The sequence below is a fragment of the Lagopus leucura genome, unplaced genomic scaffold (genome assembly GCF_019238085.1).
Source record: "Lagopus leucura isolate 7727_CA_CO unplaced genomic scaffold, USGS_WTPT01 Super-Scaffold_100012, whole genome shotgun sequence".
Taxonomy (NCBI): domain Eukaryota; kingdom Metazoa; phylum Chordata; class Aves; order Galliformes; family Phasianidae; genus Lagopus; species Lagopus leucura.
In genome coordinates this window covers 15,155,352-15,175,329 of record NW_024962267.1, presented here as the reverse complement: position 1 = coordinate 15,175,329, position 19,978 = coordinate 15,155,352, and the positions used below count along the sequence as shown (strand labels likewise).

The following is a 19,978-nucleotide window of genomic DNA, read 5'->3' as shown; positions in this document are numbered from 1 at the left end:
CTATACAGCATTTATCAAATAATATTTTATCCTCCTTATGCCCATCAACTTCCTTCTATGAGAAAGGCCATAGAAAACAACTTATTTGCCTAGCTTCAGGAAATCTCATGGGCTAGCAAACCCTCAGCAATAATAATATGAGAAAAATCAAGTTGAATCAACTAAAATCACTGTTTCAAAAATGCAATACATAATAACTCTTGGCACTGATGGTACATATATTTTATGCATACATACGTATATATACACACACACATATATATATACACACATGTATTTTTCCCCTCTTCCCTACATCTTTTAAACCTTTGCAGAAAGTATTTCTATTTTAAGTCAACTATACAATATTGTCCTGTATGTTCTAGTCAAATTCTAGATACACAATGACAAAACAGATTCAAAAGGTCTTTGGCTAAACAAGAAAAAGCAATGAAAAACCTACATCTGTAGATCAGAAGAGGGCATTTCATAGAACAGCATGGGTTGGAAGGGACATCAAAGATCATCATGCTCCAATCCCTTCCTGCAGATTGGGCCGTCAACCTCCATATCTAATGCTATACCAAGCTGCTCATGGCCCCATCCAATCTGGCTTAGAACACCTCCAAGGACAGGGCATCCACAAATTCTTTGAGCAGACTGTTCTATCAATCCTATGTCAGTAATTCATGCAATGATTAGTTGATAGCAGGACAGCTATTAACACAAAGTATGGATACTGTTCAAAAAAAAAAAAAAAAAAAAAAAGGGATGAAAACATTGAAAAGACTATTTAAAATCATGCTTTCAGCAATCAATTCTGGTGACATACTTCATTATAGCATGTACTATACTTTAAATGGGAAAAAAAAAAAAAAAAAAAAAAAGGTTTTCTTAAATCTGCTGCATGGCTCACAAACATGGGAAGCTCAAATACATACATCTAAACACCCAGCATTTTAGAAGATGCATTAAGAATAATATACCTAATCTTCCTTCTGACAAGTAAGCATAGTTACTTCATTTTCTACAGTACTGATAGATACCATCAGATCCCTTATTCTCCATCTGTAATTACAAGTACACATTCTATAGTCACACCAGAAAAAGTAGGTTTGCCATATGAATGTGCAATAGCCCAGCTGTCAAATCCTGAAAATTATCTTTCAGCAGCATAATTCACCATTTACCTTCACTTGTATTCTGGAAACAAGAAAAAGGGTTTTTCCTACTACATACTTTAGTTCATCTCAGAGAAAACTACAATTGAGGAAGTCTTGGAGAAATGAGATGTAATAGCGACTCTGACGGGTGCAATTATACTAACACAACTAAGCTGATAAACCTATGCTATAGTAGCATCATGCAGTTCATTTGCTAGTTGTCTGATCAAGGAAGAATCAATCAATGGAAATGAACTAATCACTTAGAAAACACCCTACTGTTCAGTCCAGCTACATAAATCCCTCTTATGGTAAAGCAATAATTCCTTTGACCAATTCTACTGAACGCTGCGAGATAGACGCTTTGTAATGTTACAAAGCTTCTCTGCCCTTCCTCATTACTCTCACCAATTTATCTGAATGGGATTTTTTTATAAGAGCAAAATATTAACTGTAAACTATCCCATAGCACTCAACAGTCATTCAGCACTGGCTCGAGTTGCTTCCACAGCCACTGCAATCTCACAAATTTCAATTCCATTAAGAAATAATTAATACAAAACAATATTGCAGCACCTAATTAAGTCACATCAGTTAGAAGCATGGAGTAGTTTTATGTAATGAGATGGGAACAAGTTGTGGGTTTTCTTTGACTTTGAAATGCAGTATTTTCAGAAGACCATTGAATTTCATTAGCTGTGTTCAAGAAATTTTCAAGGGACCTGGGATTGTTTTATACAGAGAATTGAGAGGAGACCTTGTTTCTCTTCACAACGATCTGAAAGGAACTTGTAGCAAGGTGGGGTTTGGCATCATCTTCCAGATGACTAGCAAAAGCATGAAATGTAACAGCTTCAACCTGTGTCAGTGGAGATGCAGATCAGATAACAGACAAAAGTTATTCTCCAAAAGAATGGTCAAGTACTGGAGCAGACTGCCCAGGGAGATGGTGGAGTCACTGTTCCCAGAGGTGTTCAAGAAATGTGTCAGTGTGGCAGCTTAAGGACATGGTTTAGTGGGCACAGTGGTGATGAGCCAATGGCTAGATCAGAAGATCACACTAGTCTTGTTCAACTTGAAAGATTTTGCAATCACCCAAAAGAATCTAACTCCTGTTCATAACTATCTGAAGGATGGACATAAAATGGATGAGGCCAGGCTCTTTTCAGCAGTGTGCAGCAACAGGAAGAGGGTCCTGACAACTTGATTATTTTAAGTGATCAAAATTCACTCACAAATTCAAATTTACAAGCTCTACAATGCTATCATAAAAACTAATTGATGGCAATTCTGTTAATCATACTGAGATCTTAAATTTTAGAATACGTAAAGTAGATAATGAGACATTGAAGCATATTTAAAAGAACCACACTGCTATGAGAGAGTCATTTCTGAATTAAATGGATATTTCTAGTAGCATTCCAAGGCTTGAATTTAACACAAAATAATTGGCTGATTCCCTTCAGGAGCAACTGATGGCAGATACATGATCTAGTGTTATCCTCTGCCAAAGGGTCTAAAAAAAAAAAAAAAAGAAAAAAAGTGGGGGTGGATTTGTTGGCTTTCGTTTCTTTTAATTCTCCTCACTCCAACCGCCTTCATCACTTAATTCCTCTGGACAATGAAAGATCATTTTACCTCACCAAGGCAAATGCTGAGTTATGCCTGACAAATCAATACCATTATTTTCTTAAGAATTCTTTGTAACAATTAACATAAAATAGAATTAAAAATTGCATAACTGATTTCCAACTAGTCAAAAAGGCCAAAATTCTAAATTCCTAATTAAATCCTTACCAGAGTGGACAGATACTTCTGTCTGAGAAGTGTTACAGTGATAGTAAAAAATAATTAAAAACAAAATCACCCAAAAAGCAGACACATCCAGCTTTCTGGATTAAGACAGGCCAACACAGATAACATTGCCATGAGTGTTTGCTGTAGACAGTAATCAGAAACAAGATGTTGATGCAACTGACAGAGATCTCACATTACCAACCTTCATCCATAGGAGAGACTTCAGTTGTTTTGGTATCTCTGGCTGACCTGAAAGCTTGAGTCTCCACCCCCTGGAGATTTCCAGAAGCTGGCTCTTAACATCTACAGCCCCAGCTCACTCTGCTTTGAGCACAGGAGTTTAACTAAGTGATCCCTTCCATCCTCAGTGTTTCTGTCACCAACTAACACTGCTTCTCTTCTGGTTGATTTTGTCAGCTTGGTCATTTCAGGACCATCTTGTCATGAATTTTCTCTACTTAATCATCTTCCTCTTAATCTCAGTAATGGTTGAAACAGTGTGTAGTACATAGCATAAAATAAACAGTTTCATTCACACTGGCTGGAGCTCTTTATATCAAGAGCTGAGGAGGCTTAACAAGATTTCAATTGAATAGACACTGGCTGCCTACAGGCACCTTATTCCTCCAGACATACAGTTGCACCGTATTAGTAACACACCTTTCTCTTGGCCTCCTTTTTTGTCCGGAGACCAGCAAATTAAAACTGTATAGGAATATTAGAAGTTGATCTGCTTTTAACAGTTCCCAGCACAAATCTGTATGAACAGATCACCTGAAGGGACCTTAAAAACAACACAATAAGCAAAGCTGATCTCAAGTTCCAAAATTATGGTTTGTAAGGCAAGCTGAATTGCACCCTAACCAATAAATATCAGCAGATAAAATATATTACTCCAGTAAACATGTCTAAGCATTGAATGCAGCAGCAAGCTGAGATGGTATTAAAAGATGATTAGTACTTCAGAAAGCCATAGAGGTTATGGAAGAGTCAAAACCAATTTTCAGTTATAGCAAAAAGAATACAAATGACACTTTCTGTTTTTATTATTTAAAAAAGACAGCACTCACATAGCCTGTGAGAACTTGCTTATTACAACTGTTCTTCACAGTACATTTTAATGAGTTCTTATACTTGTTTTCACTCACGCAGGGCTGCATAAGAAAATCAGAAATCCAGCTCCAGCACACTTGCACAAATGGTTTTTACAGTAATCGGTAATAATTAAACATACTGACACTTCAGTCAGTGTATGTCAAAGTTTTTGCATGAGTTCCTCGATTTAATTTCAGAGACATCAGTAATAATCACTTCTGTAGCTTACATGTTTCATGGAGCATTCTTCAAGTTTGAAAATGCGCCTAAAGAAGAACCCTCACTCACGCTTCCCCGTTTCCCCAATGCACAGAGAGAAGTCAAACACTTGTTTGACTTCCCTCTTAGCAAACTGACTCTGATAATCTAGCAGGGACCACAAGACCTTGCTGATCATTTCCAGTCACTAGCAGACAAGAAGGTGGAAGCAGAGTGGTTACTAGCTTGCACTTCACCTGCTTTAATTCACTTCAGCATTTAGCAGACGGACTGGCAAAAAAGAGAAGTAATTTCAGTACTGTGACCTTACAGAAAATATAGCAGTGATGGAACGACTTATGATAACACCAATATTGATCAGCACCAGCTTACTGTTACTCCTCAGTGCATTTAACAAAATGATAGAACTTGTGCATGTCCTTTTACTAACTGCCATTCTTGAAGTTATATTTTGAATAATAGTCATAACAGATGAGAAATACAGTTTTACTTAAAAATTACGGAGTACTAATTTCTTAAAGTATCTCTAGATATTTTAAATAAATATATTTTAGATACACAGTAAAAATTAAAACAAATCTTATACAACAAGGATTGACAATTCATTTTGCTCATTTTTGGAGCTGAGAATTTTATATCTATTTCTGAAAATTTTATGCTTGAAACTTTTTTAATCTGTCTTCATCTTCCATGCTTTCATCTATGTACGTACCAAATCCTTCCTCAGCTCAGTATTAAATGTAAGAACAAAGAACCAACAAAAAATGCTTGCTTGTTGTTTTGTGAAAATAGGGAAGTATAGATTCTGAAAGGTGGTGCATCCGAGTCCTCATTTCTAGTCAGCCATCTCAATTTTAAGCACTATGCCAAACACTTTTTCTAATGCCCAAAAATATCAGATGGTGAACATTCTCATGCAGCTCAAATTTTTTTCATACAGCTTTAAAAGTTGCATTACATTGTGTTTCATTACAGCTACATTGTATTAGAAATGATAAAGCAGCACAGTTCTATGGAGGAATTTCTTGGAGTGGTTCTGATATGGCATGATTAAATGGAGTAGTCGCTACACTGTCACAAATCGGCTCTAACACCGCACAGCACGACTGACAATAAAGTTGGCTAAATACTCTGTGAACAGTATTTTGGGAGGAGAAGCACACCTTTCTTAGCTACAACACTGCATGTTAAATAAATCCAAATCTATCAAAAAAAGCACGTCTACTCTGTCATCATATCTAAGCAGGTTACTGGCAGACCAACTCAGCTGATATCCTTGCATGGAAGCTATGAAGTCTATTACTATTTTTTCCCTACCAAAATTCCAGTTTAGGATAAAATCAATCTCCTTTTATCAAATTGTACCCTATTTGTGGAAACAAGAATTTAAGAGAATCACAGAACAAGGTAAATGTAAAGAATACATTTAATACAAATTCCTAAGGCATACACAAGATTCCCAGCAGAATCTCAAACTTATTTCTCCAATCTCGGACACTTTTCAAAGCAATTATAATTATGAAATCATCAGTATTTACCCAAAGAATCTTTTGAGCAATTCTTTGCCTTCTACTATTTCTTTGGCATTTAATCTTTGCAACCCACACAAAGTCATTACCCATCATTTGTATTATACTCCTGCATTCCCTTAGCCTACCTTCATCAATATAGAACATCAGAAATAAGACCTGTGTCAAAATATGTATACAAACCACAGAACAAATAGAAAGGTTTTACATTCTTTTGGGTATTTTAATTATATCTACTGTCAGGATCTATCCTTCATACAAATTTATGAGCACATTCTTTGTAACAAGTTTATATATATATACATATATATATATATAGTCTCTGCAGGAACTTGTTATGAGCTGTTCCAGTCAGAGTACATGACAAGTGTCATTCTTTCAGCATACCCTATTTGCCTACCAATAATTTTTCACAAGAAAATCACAGGTCCCTTTTCATCACAGTATTAACATTTAGTATATGTTTGGACTCACGACTTGCAAGTTGCTTTTGTTTTTCTTAAATGTGAGATTATGATATTATTTGTGGAGTTCTTCACAGTGATGGCAGAGGAGAGTGCTTAAGAACTAGTCATACTTTTTCCTAAGTTTTTTTTTTTGCACAACCAATTCACTGCAAGATTCCAAATGGATGCTGCCAGCTTGTGCTTGCTCTGAAGTTTTCTAAAACTGAGACTAAAACTCCTCCAGCCATACTACGGATGTCCAAGCTTCATCCTCTCTGGGCTAGACACCAGTAATCGCATCCTAAATATGTTCATTCAGTTATTTCAGTCAGAATGAACCTCCAAAGACCTGCTGTTTACTGGATTTGAACTAGTTTCTTTTGCCTCTAGTACATAGTTACACAAGATGTTTCATCTGGCAGACCTGAGTGGTTAGCAAACCTTTTAAAGGGGACCAAGTGTTAAAGCAGGACTGGGTCCCATTCTTCCTTTAAGTTATCAGTAGACCACATGCCCACAGGGCAAATAGATTCAGCCTACAAAAGAATTATAGAGAAGTAAAACACTATGATAAATATACACAGCAGCATGCAGCTCTAGAGGGACAGAAGGAGATCAGCAGTCATTTTATTCTCAATATGGGAAAACATTAGTATGCTGAGGTACACTGACTGTATTGAACACAGAATTGCATTTTAAACACATCAGATGAAATTGTCAAGCCTACCAATAAAACATTTCAATCCTTTCAGAGGAAGGAAGTTGAGTTGTAAAACTGCAGATAGTTAAGTCTAAATTATTCAAATTTAAATGCATTTTGCAAGGATTGACTGCATTTACTTTCTGTGGACAATCTCAGCTTCTGTCAATTCAACTTGCATTCAAAATGCACCTTCATGTAAAATATATTGAGTATGAAGCATGTAATCTTAAGTAATTTAAGTTTTGTGAAGGTTGACTACATTAGTCATAAGCTGTCCCAAAACACTGAATTCGATTGATTTTTTCCTCCCTGAAACTGAACTACAATGTTACTGAAATGGAACATTTGAGACAAAAGTAGTCAAATTTTAAAAATGATTTCTGCCACCATTTTGCACTTTGTCTAAATGAAACCTTCCAAATATCCCACATGCAATGTCTGTAATACTGTTCTAAACTGAAAAGTTGAACTTCATTGAGGTTAAGTAGTAACTGTTTGTAAAGACAGTAATCACACATCTTCCAAACCAAACTGTGACTGTTCAAGGGAAATATGCCATTCATCCATTTTACCACACACATACAACATACTGCACAGGGTGACATCAGAAATATTATGACCAAAAAAAACTTAAATACATTAGGGCAACCAAAACCAATTCCATCAGTAATTTTAACTATTTCTATAGCAGATTTGAGTCCGCAGTACAATTAAATAGTAAGTTATGTGCCATCCATCACTGTTCATTTCCCACATTCCCCTCTGTGCATGTCTATAAGTCTATGCTGATTAAAGTGAATATTTGGTGAAATTCCTGCACCTAAGAGTTCAACCATCTAGCTGCACCAAACATAACTGTCATTTGTCACATTTATACAAGTTTTATAAGCTACTATAAAAATAAAAAAGCGAAGATGATTGAATGAATATAGAAATCGATGTTAAATTACCCACTTAATTTCTTTCCTTTTGTTAAAAAAAAGTTTTAGTGACAGCCACACCTAAAAAAAAAATAATCACCCGATATTCTTTACAGAGGTGGATTTAACACTGCATGATGCTGCCAGCTCAAAGTGATGAAAAAAACAAACCTCAACAAAGCCTGAATCTGTTTTCAAGCTTCATGTACCTCCTATGTCTTCTTATGAGCAGCTTTCCTCTATGGATAAAATTTCAGCCACTGCCTTTTACAAGCTTCAGGAATGGAATAAACTCGTTTTTCTTCTCTCTAGCTATGACTGTTGCAAGTCATCTCTCTCTATATAACATACTAGGACTTCTTTTGTTTTGGGTCATTTCCAGTTCTTTCCATTCAAAGTTTTATTTGAATCACTTTTAAAATACTTGGAAATCTATTGTGCAAGGCTTCAGTACATCTTGTATACAAGATCCTCCTGAGGAAACTATGCCAGCAGTACAAGCACCTTTTTTCTCTAGGTAACAGCTAGATTTTGTATTAACTTAAAGCACTGTACCAAGGCCAAAATTCGTGATGTGAACATCACATGTCAGTTCTCACAGGCTACTGCATTCACAACACTCCTGGCTGCATTACATACAATTGCCTTGAAATTCCTAGTTCTCACAATCATACCTTAATCTGTATTTAAAAAAAAGCAGCCTTTTAACATAAGCCATCACTCAGCTTTAAGTCTTCATTGCAAGAGGCCTTATTGCAATTTAATTTTCTATTCTTGTGTTTTATTCATTTTTTCATTATTACTTTCACTTGTAACACCAACATTTTCTGAAGTCACCAGTCGACATGGACTCAAAGCACTTGCTTTTCCAAGTTTCCAGTCAATCTTCAATTAATGTAGTAATTTAAATAAGCCTCAGCAAAATGTAACAGTTAGGAGTTCCTCAACATTTGAGACTAAAAGATGCCAGTTAAACCAGGCAAACCTGGAGCCTGGCACAGCTCTCAGTAAGGCCCAAATGGTCTGCTGCCATGCTATCATGGCTCTACTGCTCTGCCCCAGATGTGCAACTGCCACTGGGCACCAACCAAACATCTGTGCATGAACGTCTAGATTGAACACAGGGCATGGGGAGGGTTCAGCCCAGCATGAACTCACATGATAGCAAGTTTGTGGGTTTTGATATTAAGGCTGAACACAGCCCTGTGAACAGAAGAAAAGATGCAGCTGTGCTTTCCATTGTGATAAAGGAATTTGAGAATAGGTTTCAATACTGAAAAAAACCCACAATATTTTTTTGGGTCATTTGCGGCTTCATTTCAATCAACATAAATGCATCAATTGAAAGTTTTCAAATGCATAAAATGGCAAACCAAATCATGATCATGTCTCTTCAGCAGGTTTTTATAAGCCCTGTCTTACCAGAAAGATCCCTCACTTTCCAATTCCACACAGTTCCACTGCTTTTTGCCAGTACACACATTTCTAAACAGCTTTTTCAAGGATAAAACACAGAAAGAGTAGACCTTAATCCAAAGTTCGACAAGCACCTTGAGAACTCACTGTGAATTGAAACCACTGCCATCAGACAAGCTGTGTTTGTTACTTTCTGCAAAACAAGGTCACATATCCCTCTAGTTTAATGGCTTTGTTGCCCTGTTTTCTATGTTTAAAAAAAAAACATAAAAAGTATCATATTGTCACTTACATAGATTAGCTGTAGTATATATTTTATGAGGGCTACTCCAAAAGTAATGCATGCTATTTTATTTTATTGGAGCACAGCAGCAGAGGTGGATGTTAGCGGTATGGCAATAGATGTTGAACCTTCCCACCAATGCCCCCATTATATTTAGTTTCCATGCAAAAGATGGCAGCAGAGAGGAAGTCAGACAAAATGGCTTCTGACGTGGAAGTGTGTATGAAGAAAAGGTACATCATACGTCATTGAATTCCTCCATGCAGTAAAAATGGCACCCACTGACCTCCACTGATCATTTATAGAGACCAAACAATGGATACGATCAAAGTGAGGGATGAGTGGTGCATTTCAGCAGCAGTGACCATGGGTCATCTGCTCTAGTGTAGGTTATTACCAAAGTGCAGCACGCAGGTTCTTGCTCACGGCTACTGAAAAAGCATAGCTAATGGTGAAGACTGTTGCAAAAGAGTTTTGTAGTTCATAACTTGGTCTGTTAAATAGTGTTATTGTGCTCTTCATATCTGTTCCATGAAAATAGTGAGGCATTACTTTTGAAGTAACCTTTCAGGATAATGGCCCTAAACAATTCTCTTCACTGAATGCAGCCCAGGCAAGCCAAAAGCTTGAACTCACGTGACTGAAAGTGGTACTCCATTCTCACAGTGGAATTTATTAGATAGGCTTAAGACTTACCCGATTTGAAAGACTTCAGCAGCAGGAAACGCTTCCTTCGATCATGTTCTCAGTTACACAGGTAAACCATTTCCTCAAGTACATAAACGTCAGGCAGGCTCTAATTAAAGCAGTTATCCAGTCTAGCCATAAAGAAATTGCTCAGTAGCTGCCATTTCACATCTTCCAAATTATTCTCCTAAAACAAACACAGAAATGATCATTAAAAAACATTCCATTTTCAGGGTAGGGTCAATATAGAACAGACATTCACATCACTTTTCATCTATGACATTTCAGGACATGATTATAGTGCCATACTAGCAGCAGTAACAATCAACACATCTTGCCAACATACGCAATGTTGACTTCAAGTCTGAAATTATTCTCTTGTTCATCTTCAACTCTAGTTTAATTTTATCAATTAGGTTTTTGTAACTTACAGCCGTAATACATTTTCAATCACAAGCTTTTTACATGAATTTAAAAAACTTTTTTTTTTTTTTTTTTTTTTTTCAGTATTTTTAATTAATCTGTAGAGACTAGAGAAATGTTACAAGTGTTTTGATCCAATTTAAAAGCAGAGTACCCCCCCAAAGCTTTCCTTTTTGGAATGGGGTTGAAGAGAATGAGAGCAAGTGCTGAGTTTTCAGATTTTAAGTTTTGTAAGATAATCTGCTTGGCATCACCTGTGACTCAAAGTAGCCAGGTAAATTTTCCTTTCATTGATACCACTACTCTCAGTGTTATACACCAAGTAATGACAACTCTTCCTGTCCAATAACCTAACTTGCTGGTTGTCATACTGTTAAAGCTGCCTTGGCTATCACCTATAAAAATACATAAAATCAATGGGACGGATATTTCATTAAGAGATGCCAAAAGACAAAGCCAAAGCAAGTATTTTTTTCTGCCAAATATTTCGAACTTCAAGAGTGGAAAACTAAAGCAATGTAAAAGTAGGGATAAAATAAGACTACTGTATCTGTTACCCAAACCAAAATAAACATCATCAACAATATGTAATGCATTAAGTACAATATTTTCCTTCAACTTGAACTGTATTAAATACTGTTTTCTACTTTGACAGCAGCAGTGACTTGCCAAAACAGAAGAGCTTTTACTGTGCAATCCATAACAAACCTCAACCTGTTGGCAAATATCTTCCATTTTCCCTTTTTCTGAACCATTATTGTCAAATAACAGCATCTTCCCTTGCAGTTTATTAATGATTTGCAGTCCTTCTTAGGACTGAACATGAAGTTCTGTTTGTTGTTTTTCTTGTTTACTTTTGTTTTGTTTTATTGCTTTTACGTATTTTTATGTCTTTCCCCCCAGTCAATAGACAGAATTTTTTAAAAATCATTCAGAAAGTACAGGTACCAGAACTACAAGGATAGCTTCATCTTTTCAACACAATAAGCCACAGCAACTACGTGAATTGAAACTTGCATTCATTTAGCTTCTCATTAACTCATTTATCACTTACATTACAGAATTAGTGCTATCTTTCTCGCACTGCTCCCAGAAGTGGAAGCAATCTGAATAATCAGTCTTGAGGCAAGAGAGGGAAATTAATATCTTCCTTAAACACAGAATTATGCGTTGTTTAATAGCTTTTTTCTTAAAAAAATAAAAAATAAAAATTACGGAATGAAGAAATGAATTCATTTCTGACTTTTACATCTTAACTGCTTTTTATGCTGTCATTATATAAATTTCTTTTTTTGTGCACTTCAGTTTTATTATCTAACATAGTAATGCCCCAAAACATGACTTTGAGGGTGTAAAAAAAAAAAAAAACAAACACATTTTACAGAGATGAGAAAAAATACCACTCAGACCTTCACTACTTGCTGGGTTTCATCATTTGTTTGACTAAATTAGTTAAAATGTTACTGATTTTCTTTTATTTGTTTCTAATTTCATTCTGAATTTGCTTTTACTGCTTGAGGGTAGACAGATCACCTGCATTTATTTGCTTTTACTGCTTGAGGGTAGACAGATCACCTGCATTTCATATCATCAAGTGATATCATTGCATGCCATCAGCTAAACAAAGGGACATTTTTCCTTTATATTAATAATCAACAACCCACGTGCTTAATATCTCCATAGATTAATATGGCAAGTACTTCACGTGCAGAAGCAAATATGACAGCCAATTAGTTTTATTTTGTGGTGGTTTTTTTTTGTTGTTGATTTTTTGTTAAATTTATTATCTTTCACTAAAGTCATATCCCTTTTCTTCTGCCTCTATTGGAGATGCCAAGGAGCTGCAGTATTTTCTGACACTGATAGATGGAAATGCTCAGCACCACAGCCAGATGTCTATTAATCTTCTAGTTTTCCCAACTGCAGATTTTTATGGTTTTCATTTTTGCACTGCTCATTCCTATTCATAGTTTAATGATCTATTTCCTTTAATTCCTAGAGTTAAGGTTCAATAAGCTCATTTTCTCTTCAAACTTGACCCAAGATTCTTTAAGATTCTCAAGATTTTCCTACATTCTTACTAAATAATAATTGTAGTTTCAATAGAAGATACTTTAATATCTAGATCTATAAATAATAGCAGGAAGAAGAGCATTTTAAAGGCAGTTCAACACAACCTGGCCACAAACTGAAAAACCCAATTTCTTCTCCAAGCGCACTGCTCAGCCCCCAGGACCATCTTCTGTTCCCTCAGAGCTGGAAAACAAATGCGAGCTCCCTGAAGGGTTGTTGTACCTGATTTGCCCCTCCAAATAGTCTACAACTTCTGGTAATGCATCTCTTGACCAAGGAAAATCTGCAATGCAGCTCTTGTACACTCCAAGTGCTACCTCTGATTAATGTGTGGAACCACTTTTTTTACATACATTCCCATTTGACTTTACAAAATCACAGAGTTGCAGAATCCTTACAGTTGGAAGGGACCTTTAAAAAGGCCATCTAGTCCAGCTGCCCCGCAATAAACATGGACACCACAGCTAGATTTAGTTGCCCAGGGCCTTATCCAGCCTGGCCCTGTAAGCCTCCAGGGACAGGGCACCAACCACATCTCTGGGTAACCTCTTCCAGTGCCTCATCACTTTCACTGCATAAGAATTGTTTATATCTAACTTAAATCCACCTTCTTTAAGCTTGAAAAGAGATCACGTAAATCTATTACAGTCTGGCTCGGGCAAATGAGAAGGATGAAAGGCATGTTGAAATTACTGATTCTTGGCAGCCCCTACCTGGTCTCAACTTTATTAGTTATATTTATGATGGCAATGATCTTAAGTTCATACAAGCTACTGAAAGTACTATACCTAAGATGACCCTACCCTGAAAAGACTTGCAGTCTAAGCTGACATGGCATATACTGTGAGTTCCTTCATTCCCCTTAATTATTTATAAAGAGAGTGAGTGGAAAAGCAACAGATGAAAATTTGAGGTAGATTTTGGAAATCAAGAGAAAAACAGAAGGTAAAAAATTACCAGACAAAAGGAGTGTTACCTTTTCTTTTGAATGGACAAAAGACAACAAACAATTCAGATGTGAAGAGACACAGGAAAGAACATTTACAAGTAGCAATAGATAAAGTTTCATTAAAAGCATGGGAGTTTTAACTCCACTCTCAATTCGTGCTCCAACTCATCCTACACCTCCAATGATAGTCATAGGATATGTCTAGAAGATAATCTTCTTTGTAAAAATCTTCCTCTGTGCCATCTATCCTTTCTAAGGACAGATGTAGTAACAGATATTGGTTTTTTCCAGTACTAAACAAGTTAAGCTAGCAGTGAAAATATCACCTTTGAGTATTCAACATTTCCCAAGGACCTTATTATTAAGATAATAAAGGAGGAAGCATTTGAAAATGGCATAAGCAGTTTTAAAGACTGGAGAATCATACAGATGAATGCTGAAATGGATTTAGTGGGGCATGAAACCACCAGCTCCAAATGGGAACATCCTGATCACATCATGTTCAGAAAGCATCAAATTAGAAGTGGGTGAGATTAGAGCAATTGATAGCAGCATTTTCAAAGTTTAAATCCAATTTTTCTACACATGAAGCAGTACTAAACTAGGAGTAAAATTAAGTCATGGTAGAATGAGATTGTGTGTAAAGGAATGTTAGAGCTAGTGCTTTTAAACAAATTGTTTTTAAAAAGCTAAGCAATGCAAAATTAAGGAAGTTAAACACATCCAAATACACTTGAAGAATATAATTAACCTTGTTACAATGGTTAACACAACACAAAGCAATTATGAAAGACCCAGATACTTGAGTCTCTGCACTTGCTTTCAGGCTTTGTATCAATACCTGATGCATAGTAATGATGTAGTGCTAAAACTAAGGTTTGAAAGTTTTACAATGATTTTGATTCATAAGTAAATCCAGTTTGCTCTAAGCATTATAAACAACTATTCAAGTATTTTCCTTACTAGAAAATATTCCAGATATTCACTGTATTTTAATAGCAGATTCATAGATCCGTATACAGAATCTAATGCAAGATTAATTTACCAGGTACTTGTTCAATTTGCACTTCAGTTCCTCTGTGTTAGTTTACTTGGACAGCAAAGCACACTCCACACCAAAAAACGTCCTTTCTAGACAATGCTTTTGTACCAGAGCACGATAAACTATTTTCTCCCAGAACGCTTCTCTTACCTATTCCCTTCCCCTAGCTCTCCCAGCAGTGACCAGTCAACAGCCTTCAATCCTCAAGACATGACCACGTGGGTACAGATCTTCCCTGACACAGGACTGTTCCTCTAATATCTGAACTGAAAGAAATAGTATTTCACCTTACTTCCTAAAATTAAATCCAGTAATTGTCTGTACTGGAAATGCAGAGTCACAACTTAAACAGGTGTTTGAGCACCAGCTGAGAAGGAAGGGCCAACCCAGGAGAACTCAGATGCATGCAATGCACTGAGCAACCAGAAGGGCTGGAGCCAGGATCCACCCCTTCCCTGATCTCATGTAACAGCTGGCAGTGGAGGTGTAAGTGTATCTTCTGGAGACCTCTGCCTACTGAAGGACCATAAGAGCCTTCCTAAGGTAAGCAGATCCTTTCCCTGTTTCTGCACCTACTGCTACTACATCTGAGCAGACTATCTCTAAGGTACTTTGCTACTCCTTCCAACTCATAACACTATTCTAAATCAGAAATTCCCTTCCAGCCCCAAACGATGTTAGTTAATTGTGAAGAATTCCTTGGAAACCATCTTGCACATAATGCAGGAGTACAATCAGATCCTCAGCTAGTAACATGTCCTATCTCAAATTACATAACTGTATTGTGAACTGTCTTTTCATTGTCTAAGCAATGATGTTATCTAAAGGCACTGCATTACATGAAAGCATTCCCACAGTTCATTTAACTGCAGAAATCTCAGGTTACTGAGAACGTATTCCCAATACTATTCTTTTCCTTCCCATACACCACAGTGCCCAAACGTATCTTACACCCAGAGGACCACTGTCAGTACTGTTTCTTGGAAATAAGGATCTGGCTTCAGGTCATTTGGATTCCAATTTATGCTAGGAAGCAATCTATTGGGAAATGACTCAAGTTCTTAGGTGAGCAGAGTACTTCTTGCAATACCCTTCTTCTCATCTTTGGCTAAGTAAAACTGCAAGTCCTGAGCACACATGCTCAGCGTGGCAACAACACCAGAACTACATGCAGGAGGGCTACTGAATCATGTTGTACATTGTTTACCTATCGTAGCCTGCTGTTTTACTACCAAAGCACTCATTTCAAGAGCAATTTTTGTTCCTTGTGCCCTCATGGTTAGCACTGGTCTAATTGAGGATTTAACTTCACAGATAGAAATAAGAAAAACAAATATCATGTAGGCTTCTTTCTTTCAGAACTTAATAAAGCTGCTGCATCTGTCTTATTCTGAGTATAAAGTCTCTTTTTCCATAATAACTCTGGATGAGAAAGCTGAGTAACTGGAATAGGTTTTACTTCATATTTCTGACGCCACTTCAGTATTTTAAAGCATGTAGTGAATAGCAGTTAAATACAGATAGCTTATGGAATGGCTACAATTTGCAGTGAAACTTCAAGTTGTCCTTTGAAGCCGAACTGGAAGCTGTAAGATATAATGCAGAATCCAAACAGCCTGAAGTAGCAGACATGTATATAGCAGCACCGGACACTGAGATTTATTGAATTCAACAGTTGTAGAAAAAAAGTACTTGGGAAATGAAGCAGAATCTGAGGAGGAGGGCTGAAATTAGTTGTGAGAAGTAAAAGAAGAGTTTTTCCACACAAATTTTAAGTACTACCTCTTCTAAAAATACTGCAAGAGAGGAAAAGATTACAAGATTAGCATCACATTGAAGTAATTATACAGTCTACATCCAGACAGTCTCTGTTCTTAACAGCACTTGTGCTGATTAACTGGTACAAGAAATTGCAATTGAGCATCAGTATTCCTCAGCCAGGTTCCATAAAATTGGCAGGGAAAAGGGCAGGCAGTTGAGCTGATTGATCACAATCATATTTGATCAGAGGCAATCCTGAGTAACTTTTTCACCTTATTTTATACTAGTTAGTATTAAGTTAAACTGAAAATAATAGACATGAATTGAGCATTTTCATTCCAGAGCAGTAAGAATTCACCTATCACCTATAAAGCTCATTCCTTATCTCATGGGCTTCAATTGCAGCATCGCCTGCTTAATGAACACTAATTATTCAAAATTATGAAAGGGAAAAGTACTCAGTATGCAATCCTCCTTTCACATCTAATCAGACTGTATAGCAACAGTCTGACAAACAGAATGTAAACGAAGAGGCAATTATACATAAACTTGAAAGCAATAGTGCTACTAGCTTTATCTGTTGGACTGATTACATTGATTTCTCTATGAGAAAAACAGCCTCAGAGCTTGAAAAATATCCTTAGAACTCGTGTTTAATAAAAATGCAATTATTGCTTCCAAGTAAAAGATTTTCAGGTTGTGCATAAGAAATAGAAATACATCTGCATGAAATGTTTTTCTCAGCACTACAAACCGAACATTTGGAAGTATCAGTTGTTATATTCTTACACAAGCATGACTTAAAAACCAAAATTGTTCAGTTACTATGAATTAAGAGAACAGCTATGTCAACACCAATTGAAAAGTATCAGAACGCCCCTTCCCCTTGTACTCTGCACACAATTATATGCAATGCCGGGTAGATGAAAACATTTTTCCATCAGTACCAAGATGTTACTTTCATTTTAGCAATGAAGAGCTTTTACTACATATGATAATTATATTAGAATCACAGAATCATTTGAATTAGAAGAGACTCTTAAAAGCCATCTAGCCCAACTCCCCCGCAGTCAACAGGGACATCTACAGCTAGGTCAGGTGCTCAGAGCCTCATCCAGTCTGACCTGGAAAATCTCTAAAGACAGGGCATCCAGCACCTCCCTGGGCAGCCTGTGCCCATGCTTTAGCACCATAATAATTGTAATTTAAAAAAAAAAAAAAAAAAAAAAAAAAAAAAGGTGTTTTCCTTATTTCCAGATGAAATTGCTCCTCTTTTAGTTTGAAACCCTTTCCCCTTGTCCTGTCAAAACAGACAGTGGTAAACTATCTGTCCTCTTCATTCCTATAGCCCTTCTTCAGATACTGCAAGGCTGCTCTCAGGTCTCCCAGCAGCCTTCTCTTCTCCAAACTGCACACCACTGGCTTTCTCAGCCTGTAATACAGTATTCCAACATAGTACATCCTTAACATATCACAGAATTAATACTGGCAGTATAAAACCACCAGAATTTTTCTAAATGCAATGCCTTCACCTGTTTTCTTTGACACTTTACATTATCTCAGATTTCAAGTCTCTAATTTTGACTAATAATATTTCTGCATTTGAAACATTTTCAGGAATGTCTACATAAGAACAGCTGGAATTTAATCATTTCATACTAGCAATTGCAAGACTTGGATTTGATAGTTTTTCTTCTATTTTCTATCATTTCAGAGACATTCTCTATCAACAAATCTTCTGGCTTTCTGTATAACCACCCATTACATGCATTTCTTCTACACGCCACAAGCATAAAGAAGCTACCAATGTACTATTTTTCACCAACTCACCAATTTTAGAGTGTAATTTACTGTACTGGTTGGGGAATCGATTAATTTAAGCATTCTACATAACTAAGTTGCAAAACTATCACAGAGAGGAATAGTAGTTACCGCATTTAGTTTCAAAGCGCTACAGACTGTGATTTAAAGGCATATTTGAAATGGAATGATATAATAAAACCTTGAGGAAGCATTCAGCTCCATCTTACAGTATCCCAAAAAGGGGTTAAGACGCCATGGAAATAAATGTTTTCTTAAATAGGAGAACCTGTGAGTGTGTGGTTATGACCTTTTGAGGCTGTGGAGAAATGGGCAAAAAAAAAAAAAAAAAAAGGGTTGTTGGTCAATTAAGACAGAAGTCAGGACTTTTAAAACTGGTACGTGGAATAATTAAAAATGAAGGCATAATATTTCCTGCCCAGATAAATCTATGTAAAAGACAGAGGGTTTACAAATAAAACTATAATACATCTAACATCAAATAAGAAGTCAGAAAAATCATTGTACAACAACCGATTGTATTAAAATTGAAGTTAAATTCTTACAGACATATAAAGAGATGCGATTCAAGAGAACTTATTATCAAGAGAACAAATAGCTCCTTCTATTTCTTCAAAAATAAAAGGTGCTAAACACTGCAGTTCTCAGACTTTGTCCTTATGGTTTTTATCTCTGGCAACTTCTCACAGTTAGCTTTAACATGCCCAATTTATATATCTAATAATTGCTTATAGCTAATCTGCACCAAGATTAAATGACAATTTATGATTACCAATGCTCTAGTGCTTCATCAGGATGTGCAGACATCTTTCCTGACAAAAAACAGAGAAATCTAACAAGATATTGTTCTTCTCCTAAGGAACATTCAGCCTGAATTTTTAAATTACTTGTTTCAGAAACCATAAATCAGAGCTGAAATTGTTTCTTTACATTCACATTTTCTAAAATAGTAATTTCTGGAGTCAAATGTAAAAAGATTACTTGACACGTGCTTCGCATTGAATGAATAGAGGCATTTCCTCTCCTCTGCTAGGCTGGAGTTCATCTAACAAAAGCCATCTGAGCCCAATTCACATGCTCAGATTTCAGAGCATTTTACTGCTCACTCAAAAAGCAATGACTAGCCACAGAGCGGGAAGCTGCTAAACCATCTATCTCTTGAAGCTGCACTCTTTTTTTCTTGTGGAAAGCCTGGAAATGACTGCCTGCTTCGCTCATCCTGCCATTCTGAATTTTCCCCAGACACCTGTTGTTGGCACCTGTCCAACTGGACGTTGGGCAGAACAGACCTACTGTGACTCCTGTCACATCACTGATCACTCAGCTCAATTTCTGTTGGCTTTGAAATACTAATTTCAACTTGGCCATTTAACACTTCTTTCTAGACTACTGCTGTAGAAGAGATCTGACTTCCAGAATTTGACTAATTTTGCAGAAATAAAATTCAAAACAATGCTTCCGTTCAATTTTTGTCTGACCTCGCTCTGAAGAGAACATCTTGCTACTGATGGAGAAATGTTGGCACTTCTGCACTACATTCTTCAGTTAATCTCTATTACACAGTCCTCTGAGTTCCTTCAATCAGAGTAGTTTTGATTATTTGATAATATTTTTATATTTCTAACAGAAGCTGCTCTTCTGTTTGGCTAGTACTCTCCTCATGAAATTAGCC

The 19,978-nt window shown here is 36.4% G+C and overlaps 1 protein-coding gene across 6 annotated transcripts in view; it reads right to left on the bottom strand.

The window, feature by feature from the left end:
* TFPI (tissue factor pathway inhibitor) overlaps positions 1-19,978 on the bottom strand; it is a 211,789-nt gene that overhangs the window by 122,814 nt on the left and 68,997 nt on the right. For all 6 annotated transcript variants that reach the window (XM_042874827.1, XM_042874829.1, XM_042874831.1 and 3 more), the window contains one exon: positions 10,247-10,424. The gene's annotated coding sequence lies outside the window, so the exon portion shown is untranslated. The remainder of the gene's footprint in view (positions 1-10,246; positions 10,425-19,978) is intronic.